General features: G+C 44.9%; 1 long non-coding RNA gene across 1 annotated transcript; it reads left to right on the top strand.

Moving 5' to 3' along the window:
• The first annotated feature begins 30 nt into the window (after positions 1 to 30).
• Positions 31 to 5,234, top strand: LOC103161793. The gene is made up of 3 exons (XR_003480475.2): positions 31 to 225; positions 388 to 506; positions 4,560 to 5,234. It is a non-coding gene; the product is annotated as an uncharacterized LOC103161793 (long non-coding RNA).
• The last annotated feature ends 7,022 nt before the right edge of the window (positions 5,235 to 12,256 follow it).

Genomic DNA, 12,256 nt, shown 5'->3' with positions numbered 1-12,256 from the left:
TGGTGGGCGTGGTTCGTGGGCGTGGGTTGATGGGCGGGGCTCGTGGCCATCTTCATTGCTGCTGCGGGTTGGCCTGCCTTTTTTGTTTGTTTTGGAGTTTTTTGTTGTTGTTTTGTTTTTCGAGATAGGGTTTCCCTGTGACTTTGGAGGCTGGTCTCGAACTCACAGAGATCCGCCTGCCTCTGCCTCCCAAGTGCCACCACCGCCCGGCTTTGGCCTGTCTTAGTAAGTGCACTTTCTCAGCCTCCTGCTGCCTCCCAAACTTCTAAGGGTGTCCATCCCCTCCTGGACGCGTCCTCTCCTAAATTCCTTTCTGCTGCTGAAAGTCTCTGCCCTTGTCCCATCCCCTGACCTCCACGGCTTCTCTCATTCCCGCTACCCGCTCAGGCCAAATTAAAGGCAGCATTTCCAGAAAGGCTTGTGAACAAAGACTGTTGGATCACATCAGATTCTAGCTCATCAGGACCCGTTCCTCAACCTCACTCCCTTGCCAGCACAAATAACCGGTAAGATAAACAGTTTGCTTCTACCTACAAACCTCAGCTCATAGGATGGCGGCTGTCTCGAAGCCTTTTTCCTGGGTACCCCCAATCAGGTCCCAGATTAAGCCTATCTACTCCCCAGGGAATTGCCAACACTATTACTCAAAATTAATGCTGTCTGGTCTGCAGTTCAAAGCACTTTGTATGTGTTAGTGTATTCATGACAGACTTCTGGGTTTTATTTAATTTGTGTGTGTGGTGTGTTTGTTTTTCCTTTCCCCACTAAATTATTCAACTCAGCTCACACGTTTATTCAGCTCCTGCTACCCTGAGCCAGGCAGGATGGTAGAGTCTGAGAAAACAAAGATGAATAAGAAAATTACTGAAGTTGAACCACAGCATATGTTTTCTGTAGGAAAAAAATATCTAAGAAAAACGGACATATGAGGTCTTAAGAATTACGAACAGCACTAAGATGTCACAGGTGCTCAGTAAGCAGGAGTTGAGTGGGAAGCAGAGGGCACTGGCTCACTTGCAATATTATACAAATATGAACACCTGTACTTACAGACTAATAAAGCTATAAACCAAAAATTAGATTTTTATTGAGCTCCATTTATGTACATTATTTCCTTTCCTCATTACAACCTTGCAAAATATTATCAACCCTGATTTGCAGATAGAAGTGAGCTCAGCAAAGCTAAACAGTTGATCCAGCTACAGAAGAAGGCTGAAGATGTAACTTAGTTGAGAGAGTGCTTGTTTGATATGCATAGAGTCCTGGGTTCTGTCCCCTGAACCACATAAGCAGACATGGTGGCAAAATGTTTCTGTAATGTCAGTATTCAGGAAGTAGAGACAAGAGGGTCAGGGGCTTAGTGTCAACCTCTGTTACACAGCAAGGTCAAAGCCAGCCTGGGATACATGAGACCACTTCCTAAGAAAAAAGCAAGTTAGAATGAGGCTAGAGAAATAGCTCAGCAGTTGAGAGCAACTGTTGCTGTTGCAGAGGACCTGGGTTCAGTTCCCAGCACCCACACAGCAGCTTATGTCCATAACTCCAGTTCTAGGGGATCCAACGCCCTCTTCTGACCTCTCAGAACACCAGGCAACCCATGGAAATTTACTTATTTATTTGTTTATTTGTTTGTTTGTTTGTTTATTTATTTGGTTTTTCAAGACAGGGTTTCTCTCTGTGGCTTTGGAACCTGTCCTGGAACTCCCTCTGTAGACAAGTCTGGCCTCAAACTCACAGAGATCTACCTGCTTCTGCCTCCCAAGTGCTGGTATTAAAGGCATGCTCCACCAACGCCTGGCTCTGAGCTGAATTTTAAGGGCTTAATTCCCACAGGTGTCACCAGGCGTTGGTAGCACATGCCTTTAATACCAGCACTTGGGAGGCAGAAGCAGGTAGATCTCTGTGAGTTTGAGGCCAGCCTGGTCTACAGAGGGAGTTCCAGGACAGCCTCCAAAGCCACAGAGAGAAACCCTGTCTCGGAAAAAAAAAAAAAAAAATTCAGTTCAGTTGGGTTAGAATGCTAGAAGAAGGCTAAATAGACATGGTAAGTCCCACAGACCATAAGCTAGTGTCCTTGTTTGCTGTAATCAAACACTGATGGAAAAACAACTTGGGGAGGAAAGGGTTTACTTAACCTCTCAGGTTATAGTCCATCACTATGGAAAGTCAAGCAGGACCTGGAGGCAGGAACAAAAGCAGAGACCATGGAGAAACAAAACTAGCCAGCATACCTAGAAAAGATTTGAAATACCACTTGATGGATTACTCAGCTACATAAATAATCAAAAATGCAAACTAAATGCTGCAATATTATCCCATAAAACATCTCTCAATGCTCACTCCTAAAAGAACAGAGAAAAATCATATTATACCAAAATATCAGTGTCATCAAAGTATTAGTTCTTTGATTTACATTCTGAATTTTTTCCTATGGTTGGGTGGGAGTATGCATACATGTGTGCATGTGTTTGTGTACACTTAAGAATTTATGTGTACAGCCGGGCAGTGGTGGCACACGCCTTTAATCCCAGCACTCGGGAAGCAGAGGCAGGCGGATCTCTGTGATTTCGAGACCAGCCTGGTCTACAAGAGCTAGCTCCAGGACAGCCTCCAAAGCCGCAGAGAAATCCTGTCTCAGAAAAACAAAAACAAACAAAAAAAGAATTTATGTGTACACGTGCCATAGCATATGTGTGGAGGTCCAAGGACAACCTCACACTAGCGCACCCAGCACTGATGGGCTCTGGGGACTCAAACTCAGGTCCTCACGCTTGTGCCACAGTTCTTTACCCAGAGCCATCTCCCCAGCTCCTACACTTCCTTAATGTCCTACAGTAAACATGCATTGCCTTAATAATCACAAAAATTAACTGTAAGAGGCTTTCAGTGCCTCATGTGTAACTTCACATACAACCCCCCCTGCAGGGGAGAAGGGAAAAGGCATTCTGGGAGAAATGGGGAAATACAGGAGTTGGGAGGAAAAAACACGGGGACTGGAGAGATGGCTCAGAGGTTAAGAGCCCTGGCTGCTCTTCCAGAGGTCCTGAGTTCAATTCCCAGCAACCACATGATGGCTCACAACCATCTGTAATGAGATCTGGTGCCCTGTTCTGGCACGCAGGCATACATGGAGGCAGGATATTATGTTCATAATACATAAATATTTACCAAAAAAGGGAGAAAACACCACAAAGATCAAAAGGGCCAGGTGTAGCGTCACACTGCACACTCACAGTTCTCTGTGATCGTACACCTTTAATCCCAGAATTCAGGAAGTAGGGACCAGCAATTCTCTGTCTACAATATAGAGTGCCAGGCCAGCCAAGTTTACATAATGAGACCCTGTCTCAAACAAACAAAAACAAAAAAAAAGGAAAGGAGAATGGATCCTCTTTCACAGCACTAACAGTGAAAAGGACAGGAACATATTAAATGTCCAGGAAGAGGTGCAAAGATGCAAGTGCAACTATATAGTCTTTTTTAAACTACATGGTTTTTACATTATAAAATAGCACATTTGATTCTGTTCTGAATTTTTATTTGCTAGCTGCATAAAAAGAGGCCCCCTTCAAAGTGGCCAGTCACAGAGGTTGTTTCTGTGCAGACAGGACCTGGAGGTTTGAGCTATTTTATGCTTGCTTTCATTTTCTAAAGCAAAAAACTTATCTTTCTAAAGCAGAAAAAAATTATGGAAAATGAATCACAGTTGTTAAGTCTATCTCAGTAATGGATGACGTTACATGTAATTTTAAGCATTTTATAACATTTTAACTTTTTAAGATTTATTATGTTTAGTGTTCTGCCTGCACGCCAGAAGAGGGCACCAGATCTCATTATAGATGGCTGTGAACCACCAAGTGGTTCCTAGGAATAAACGCAAGACCACAAGAGCAGCCAGTGCTCTTAACTTCTGAGCCTTCTCTCCAGCCCCCACATTTTAGCTTTTTAAAACTTAATTCCGTTTTATAATTGACAAATAAAAATCGTATTTGCGGGGTGCAGCAACCGTGTTTACACTGCAGAACACTGAGTCAAGTTATATCCTTCTATTTTAGGGAGTCGGGTGTTTGGTCTGATTTTGATTCGGGACTTTTATTTGTTTAACTGGCGGGCTGGACAGATGGCTCAGTAGTTAAGAACACTTGCTGCTCCTTCAAAGGACCCAGGTTCGATTCCCAATATCCACCTAGTGGCTCACAGCTGTCTATAATTCCACTGTCAGGGGATCTGACGCCCTCTTCTGGCCTCCTCGGGCACTGCATTACGACTGTGTATTCATACACATACAGTAACCTTAAAAAAATAAAAGACAGTATTGGTGCAAGGGCGGCCCGCATGCTAGGCAAGCGCTCTTCCGTGGCCCTGTCTTTGCATTTTCCAGACGAGATGTCACACTGTGGTCTAGACGGGTCTCGAACGCGATACGGCTGGGATGGGGTGGACCACCACGCCACGCCCCCTGCGGTTGCTTAGTAACCAGCATCCGATCCATTTATCCAGTGTCAACAAAAACCAGGCGAAAGCGTAACATTGACCCTAGATCACTGATGCCTCCGCAGGTCCGGGACGAAAGCAAACGCCGCGGTGCTGCGCAAGCAGCCGCCACGCTCCGGAAGGAGTCTGCCTGGAGCCCCAGCACAGGAAGTAGGAAGGCGCGCAGCATCCTGGGAAAAGTTGACCCAGCGCCTTGGCTGTTACCAAGGCAACCGGAGGCGAGCCGGAAAGGCTCAGAGCTCTCCCGCGGCTGGTGGCTTCTCGCAGTCTATTCTGCCTCTTTTTTCAGAATATAAATTGAGAATTTTAAAGTTACATAACAATTTGTTCTAGTGTAAATGTAAATTATTCATTTTCCAGTTGTGCAAATTAAAAATGAACTCGTTATCAAGGTACCCAGAGGCAAATTAAAATTTTCATGTGTTACCTATCAGTTTTTTTTTCCTCTGTAGAAACATTTTTTAATAAATATTTTATTTATTATGTATACACTCTTCTGCCTGCAGAGGGCACCAGATTTCATTACAGATGGTTGTGAGCCACCACGTGGTTGCTGGGAATTGAACTCAGGACCTCTGGAAAAACAGTCAGTGCTCTTAACTGCTGAGCCATCTCTCCAGCCCCAATAGCAACATTTTTGCATAGTCAGGTTGGTTTGGGGAAAACTGCTTTGTATCTTGCTGCCTTCATATGAGTGTGTGAATAATGTAATTCTAATATTAAAATCTTCGGGACGAGAAGGCATTGGTGTAAATATGTTTGCCCTGAGTTTGGATGCAGCATGTGAAGACAACTCTTTCAAGAAGTTTGGCCATAAAGGAAAAGAGATGGCTGTAAGCCTGAGAAGACTAGCAAGTGAGAGAGAGAAAGAAAGAAAGTGATTTTTTTCTAATTTATAGGGATAGGACAATGACACTAGTACAAGGGAAGAAAAAAACCATAGAAAGACACACAAAAAAAAAAATAGTGCAAAAGAAAGAAAGGGAGGTAGCTGTTGTTCTGGATAGCCACCTGGCTTCATCCCTATATAGGGGGTGAGATGCATGCATCAAGTCAATAAATTAGCTTACATTAGAAGCGAGCCTGGGAGAGAAGTTGTCAAAGTGGATGAGGCTGTGAAGAAATGACACCTGAGATCTGGAGCGATGACTCTGTGGTTAAGAACCTTTATGAGGGCTCTCTGGAAATGCCCAAATTCTTCACCACTTAACAATATTCTTCTCTTCTGAAACCCCTTAAGCTTAGCCCACACAACCTACATTGTTCTCAGCACCACCGTTTTCCCTGCTCCTACTAGTGTAGCCTACCAAGCCTCACTTCGAGTATTCACCTGCTTTCCCAATGCAAAACCCCCAAGTCCACAACCGGCCAACAAGAAACATGGCCAGGCCTGTCACAGCCAGGAAGCAAGAAGGGAGGCTTGGGAAGGGAAAGGCAAAAGTGTAGGACACAGCAAACAGGTGTGGTGTGAAGGTAGGGGTGGGAATACTTGGTATGGAAAGGTTTAAACGGGGATAGAGTGGGGAGGATAGGAAAACTGAGGGTAGAGAGGAGGGTTTCCCACAACTAAGGGTATATGAAAAAGCCATAGAGAAACCAATGGGAGCCAGAGAGAGTTCAGCCACCAGTAAATTTGTTTGCCACGAGGCCTGATGACCTGAGTTCAATCCCCGGGACCCACATGATGGAAGGAGAGAACTAACTCCCACAAGCTGTCCTCACATGTGCCTCGGTGCACTTTTCTACTCTCTCTCTCAAGCGCGCTCACACAAACACACACTCACACTAAAAAGAAACCTACTACTTTATACATAAGCTAGGGAAGTAGTGGATGTCTTTGAGACAGTCTCACTATGTAGCCCTGGGTGTCCTGGAATTTGTTACATAGACCAGGACGACCTGGAACTCTTAGATATCTGCCTGCCTCTGCCTCTTGAATACTGGGATTAAAGGCCAGTGCTACCCCACCCAAGCCTGTGGCATTTTCCTTTTTCTTTTTAATGTGGCTACCAAAACTACCTAAGCGGCTGGCACATTCCTCCTGAAGATGTGATAGAAAGCCTTTGTAACATTAGTGATCTCCAAAAGTGTCATGGCCAACTTTTTGTATAGTTAATTTACTAAAATTATGTGTTTTTTGTTTCCTTCCTCAAGACACTCTGGTGCAAAAATCAATATCTACTCTAAGTGGTTTTAATTTTTCAGAGTGGCCCTCAAATCACTAGGTGTCAGTGGCTATCTGATGAAGACTGACTGTCACACTCCACGGTGTGGCTTCATTCCAGGAGCCCATCAATCACAGACGCATCTGAAACAGTCTAGGAGACTCATCTCATTAAAATTGAATTGGCCCGGGGTAGCCCAGCTTAGCGTTCTCCCAGGTAGTGTAACAGCCATGGTGGAGATAACAGAACCTTAACTAGGTCGTCTCCTGTTACTTCTCCTATCCGCTCTGGGTGCGGCTTTGTCTTACCATCGACAAACAGTTTCTGCTCCAGTCTGTGGACTGTGCTCTCATGGGTTCACAACACTCTCCCTGGTGTATTCAAAGGTGTGTGTGTGTGTGTGTGTGTGTGTGTGTGTGTGTGTGTGTGTGTGCGCGTGCGCGCGTGCGTGAAATTCACCCTTTTACTAATTTTCATGGTGCTGGAAGATCAATTATTTGATTGAGTATGCAGAGGGTACAGTATGATAATTCGGTGCATGAATGTAGGGTGTGATATCGTCACAGGGTATGTGATGCTTCCCTTCTCTTAGAGCCTTCAAGTTCCTGTTTTTCATTTATTCATAAAATATATGAGGCTCTTTGGGACCTGGTGTGTTGCAGACAACTAGAACCTCTTCCTTCTAGCATCCTTGGCCCTGGTACCCATTATCCAGTCCCCTTCTATCTTCTCTCCTGGTATGTGAATTCTAGAGGAAGAAGCAAGGCTCCCATAGGGCTCTCAGCTGAGCTAAGCTGAGTAGTGGTCAGCTCTCTGTATTTCTACTGCTACTGTCACCGACTACCACAACCTCACCAGGCTGGAGTCAAGTTGGGTCAGCAAAACCGGCCTTCCTGAGGGCTCTAGAGGAGAATCTGTTTCTCGCTCTTTCAGATTGTTGACAGGGCTCACGTCTGTGAGGGACTGATGCCTCAGTTCCTTATTGGCATCATCAGCTGTTCCCAGGGGCTGAGGAGGCCCAGTCTCCTTCCTCAAAATCAGAGTCCAAGAGGGTCAGAGAGAGCACCGGATGTGATGGTTCATGCCTGTTTGAGACCAGCCTGGTCTACATAGAGACTGTCTTTAAAAAATAATAATAATAATAATAATAATAATTAAAATGTTACACAATTAAATCTTAAAGCTAAAACAAATAAATAAAATATGTAAAAATGTTTTAAAAACTGGAGTTCAAGACCAGCTCAAGCTTAGAGTCTCACCTCCTCCTCTCATTTTACCTCCTTCTCTCATCTTTTTACAGCCTCGTGTGATAATTCAGGCCTCTCTGGATAATCCAGGATAATCTCCCTGTTTTCAAGTCCGAAATCTTAATTCCTTCTGCGAAGTTGTCCTGCTGTGAGACTTAACATGGTCTCAGATCCTTAGGATCATAATGTGAACCCCCCCCCCGGCGGAGGGGGGGTTGCTACTCCCATCTGTCACCCCTTCCTACCCAGGGATGTGCTGTCTGCTCTATTCCCAGGTAGGGGAAGGTGAGGCCCGCACTAGTTACTGAAGTGCCCCCCCCTTCCCCGTTCCCGTACAGAGTCTACGGGGCCAGAGCACACCACGCACCACTTCTCCTGTTTAGGGCACAGGCAACAACTTCAATCTCTCTGCCTTGCTTCCTCGTTGAAAATAGTAACAGTGGGGCCAACAAGCCAGTCCAGAGTTAAAGGTATTTGCCACCAAGCCTGATAACTTGAGTCCAGGTCCCAGCGCCTATATACCAAGCCAGGCACCCTGTAACGGCCTCTAACCCTACTCCCATGGTATGTGATGCCTCTTCTGGCATGCACCCATGCACACCCCTGCACACACGCACACACACATGCACAAATAAATAAATAAATATAATGCTTTAACAATAAGAAACCACGTCTTTAATCCCAACACTCAGGAGGCAGAGGCAGGAGGATCTCTGTGAGTTCGAGGACAGACCTCTGATTGCTCTAGAGAAAGCACTCACAGTTTGCCGACCCCTCCCCTTATCCTGCAGGGCACGCCCCACAGCTGACTAGAGTCACTTCTCTCTTCTCCAGGATCCTTCTGCACGCTGCACGCTCACCCCTTACCCATCAGAGTTCATCCTCAGCGTCCTACTGGTGTCCCACACTCTCTATGGTTCTTTCACTCAGTGAAGCTGAGCCACGACCCCCTTTTCAGATGCCTGCCTGACATCCACTCACAGGCTCCACGATGCTCCTTCCTCTCCACTCTGCTCCTCTAACACTGCTGCCAGAACCCAGCATCTTCCCTCATCCCATATTCCCAGCGGGCTTCTTTTCTAGGCGTTCCCATCTTACCGCCTTGGGACTCAACTCCTGTTTGCTGAGATATCAGAGAAACCTGATGGCTACTTCTGACTCTTCTCTGCTACTAAAATCACTCTTTAAATTCAAATCTGGGACTGGTGATGAACTCGACTGATAGAATATTTGTCTACCATGCACAAAGACCCGAGTTGGAATTCCAGCACCACATAAACCCGGCATGGTGGCAAGACACGTGCAATGTCAGGGCTCGGGCAGTTCAAGGTCGTCCTTAGCTAAATAGCAGGTTGGAAGGCAATCTGGGTTACATAGTGAGTTCCGAGCCTGCCTGGATTTTGGAGTGAGACCGTGTCTCAGGAACAGAAATGCCGGAGAGATGGCTCCGTGCTTACGAGCTCTTGTTGCGCTTGGTGAGGACTAGGGTTTGGTTCCCAGCACCCACACGGCAGCTAACAACCATCTGTAAGGACATCCACAGGCTCCATTTGTCGTGTTTTCGGTTTTGTTTCGCAGCGTTTGGGGTCAGAAGCAGGGTCTTGCAGGAGCTAAGCGGAGACTGTTACCGAACTGCTCTCCAAGCCTCGTTTCTTTTAAATGAGAATGTGCAATATATGTCTACCCGGCTCCACTCCACATAGGGTTTTCACATTTGGGGATTATTTTAAGTCTCCCATGACCCGCAGGCAGAATCTAAGGACACTATGCCTGCGGAGACACTGCCAGGCTCAGCTCTGAGCTCCATCTGTTTAATGGGCCTTAAAGGAATTGCAATACACTTTTTGGTCTGTGTCTGTGATTCTAAGAGCAAGGGGTTCCCAGGACGTCATCCCAGCTCTTGCCACGAGGGGGAGACAGAGAAGCCTTGTTTGTGTTGAGACTCTAGTGACCACCAGGTGGACCCAAATACCAGTTTAAAGAAGGCAGGGTCTCAACTCTGGTTCTAGACACTTCATCATCGGTTTTCTCTTATTCTCTCCCCCTTGTGGCATGACACCCCTCCCACAGGTGACCTCTGCTTGGGAAGAGGAAATGTGGGAAGAGCAAGAGACAGCATCATTAGGAACTGTTGAGGAGGAAAGGAACCGGAAATGAGTGCGGGCTAAGGATTTACAGAGACCTGGATAATCAATGTTCGCTTTTTAGGAGCGTTCAGTGTGTTTTGACTTTCAAAATAACAAATACAAATCTCTGAAAAGAGCCAGGCGACGTGGTGCATGCCTGTAATCCTAGAGCTGGGGATGCAGAGGCAGCAAGCAGGCTCTAGAATTCCGGGCCAGCCTGAGCTACAGAGTAGATGGGGATGGGGAGTCATCACTAGCCTGTTCCTTTTCTTCTTCATATACTGACACTCTTTTTCTTCTGATAAAATCATTTACACAGAGGATGATTACAGGAAATTTTTAACACCCATCCCCCCAAAAAATGTTAAGAGAGAGAATGTAACTCAATAGAGTTCTTTTCTTTTTTAAGATTTATTCATTTTATATACAGTGTTCTGTCTGCACATATCCTTGCAAGACATAAAAAGAGCACTAGATCTCATTATAGATGGTTGTGAGCCACCATGTGGTTGCTGGGAATTGAACTCAGGACCTCTGGAAGAGCAACCAGTGCTCTTAACATCTGAGCCAAATCTCCAGTCCTTGGGAACTTTTCTAATAGGCACACCACCACATAGACACTCCGTACATCTGTCGTTCCAGGGTTTGGGAGGCAGAGGCAGAAAGATGAGAAACGCAAGGTGGGGGTTGAAGACTTGACTCTGTATTTGCTCTCCCAGAGAACCTGCGTTCAGCTCCCAGTATATGTCAGGTGACTTGAAACTACTTGTAACACCACCTCCCAGGGATCTGGTGCCCTCTTCTGGCTTCCTGGGGCACTGCACCCACACATACACACACAGATTTATACATAATAAAAATATTTATACATAATAAAAAATAACAAAATATTTTAAAAGGAAAGAGGGGGCTGGAGAGATGGTTCAGAGGTTAACAGTCCTGGCTGCTCTTTCAGAGGTCCTGAGTTCAATTCCCAGAAACCACATGGTGGCTCACAGTCATTTGTGATGAGATCTGGTGCCCTCCTCTGGCCACAGGTGTATATGCAGGCAGAACACTGTATGCATAATAAACAAATTAGAACTTTTTTTAAAAAAGGAAGGAAGAAAAGGTTATCCTTGGCTACATCACAAGTTTGAGGCCAAACTGAACTATATAAGACACTGTCTCAAAAATTTTTTTAAATAATTAAACGTTAGTGGCTAGTCACACAAAATGTATAGGACCTTCCCTATCTGCTCCTCAACAAATAAAATCTATCCCCATATTGTTCTTTCACAGACCTCCATGGTGTTTGTGGCAAGTGCTTAAATGTTTTGCCTGTTCCCTTATTTATTGACTTTTATTCTCCTGAACTGAAGACTCTGTGATGGTGGAACATGGGTCTATTCACCACTCTCTCAATGGCTAAACAAAATGCATACTTAGGAAGATAGTTATCCAATGAATAAATGAGCAAAGTTTTAAAAAAGAAAGTTTAATGTCATCCAGGTCTACCAGTGCGAGAGAGGGGGGGTGGAATTCTGTTTGGCTTCCTTGTTGAGTATTCACATATGAGCAGGGTTATTAAGACTATTTCTTTTTGTTTTTTCAATAGGGCCCAGTTCTAATTACTGCTCATTTACCTGTGTTCTCCAAGAAGGACCACTTATGCCAATTACTGACATTAAAACATAAAAATAAAATTTTTCACTGCTAAGATAGCAATCTGATTAAGTATGTCCTAATTGCATCTTGTTAGAGGCCTTCCTGATAAATCTTTATGAAAGCCAAACCCTCTCCCAAATACACCTTAATTATAGTAGAGCCACCATGTACTGGAATGAGGAGGGCTGGAGAGTGAGGAGTCCAGAAACATTAAATGTCCATTAAGGAAAGAACAAACACTGACTGTAACAGTTGCCTTGATTTTGGGGGTTTTTTTGTTTTATTTTGTTGTTGTCTTTCTGTAATCCATGACCACCCCAACCCAGATAAGGACTGAGCCTGGTATCTTGTACTTGCCAACTAAGCAAGTACCCCTACCACTGAGCTAAACCCCCAACCCCAAAGCATTCAAACAGGAAAAACCTAGATAAAAGCAATTCTCATAAAAGACACCTACAAGGCAAAAAAAAAAAAAAAAAAAAAAAAAAAGCTAATCTCACCTCTGAGTCATCAGAGAAATGGAAACAAAACCACAAGAAAGCCCTTCATGGCAAATTCACCAAAAGAATGAGGTCTG

This window comes from Cricetulus griseus, assembly GCF_003668045.3.
Source record: "Cricetulus griseus strain 17A/GY chromosome 1 unlocalized genomic scaffold, alternate assembly CriGri-PICRH-1.0 chr1_0, whole genome shotgun sequence".
Classification (NCBI taxonomy): domain Eukaryota; kingdom Metazoa; phylum Chordata; class Mammalia; order Rodentia; family Cricetidae; genus Cricetulus; species Cricetulus griseus.
This window is presented reverse-complemented; position numbering and strand designations above follow the sequence as displayed.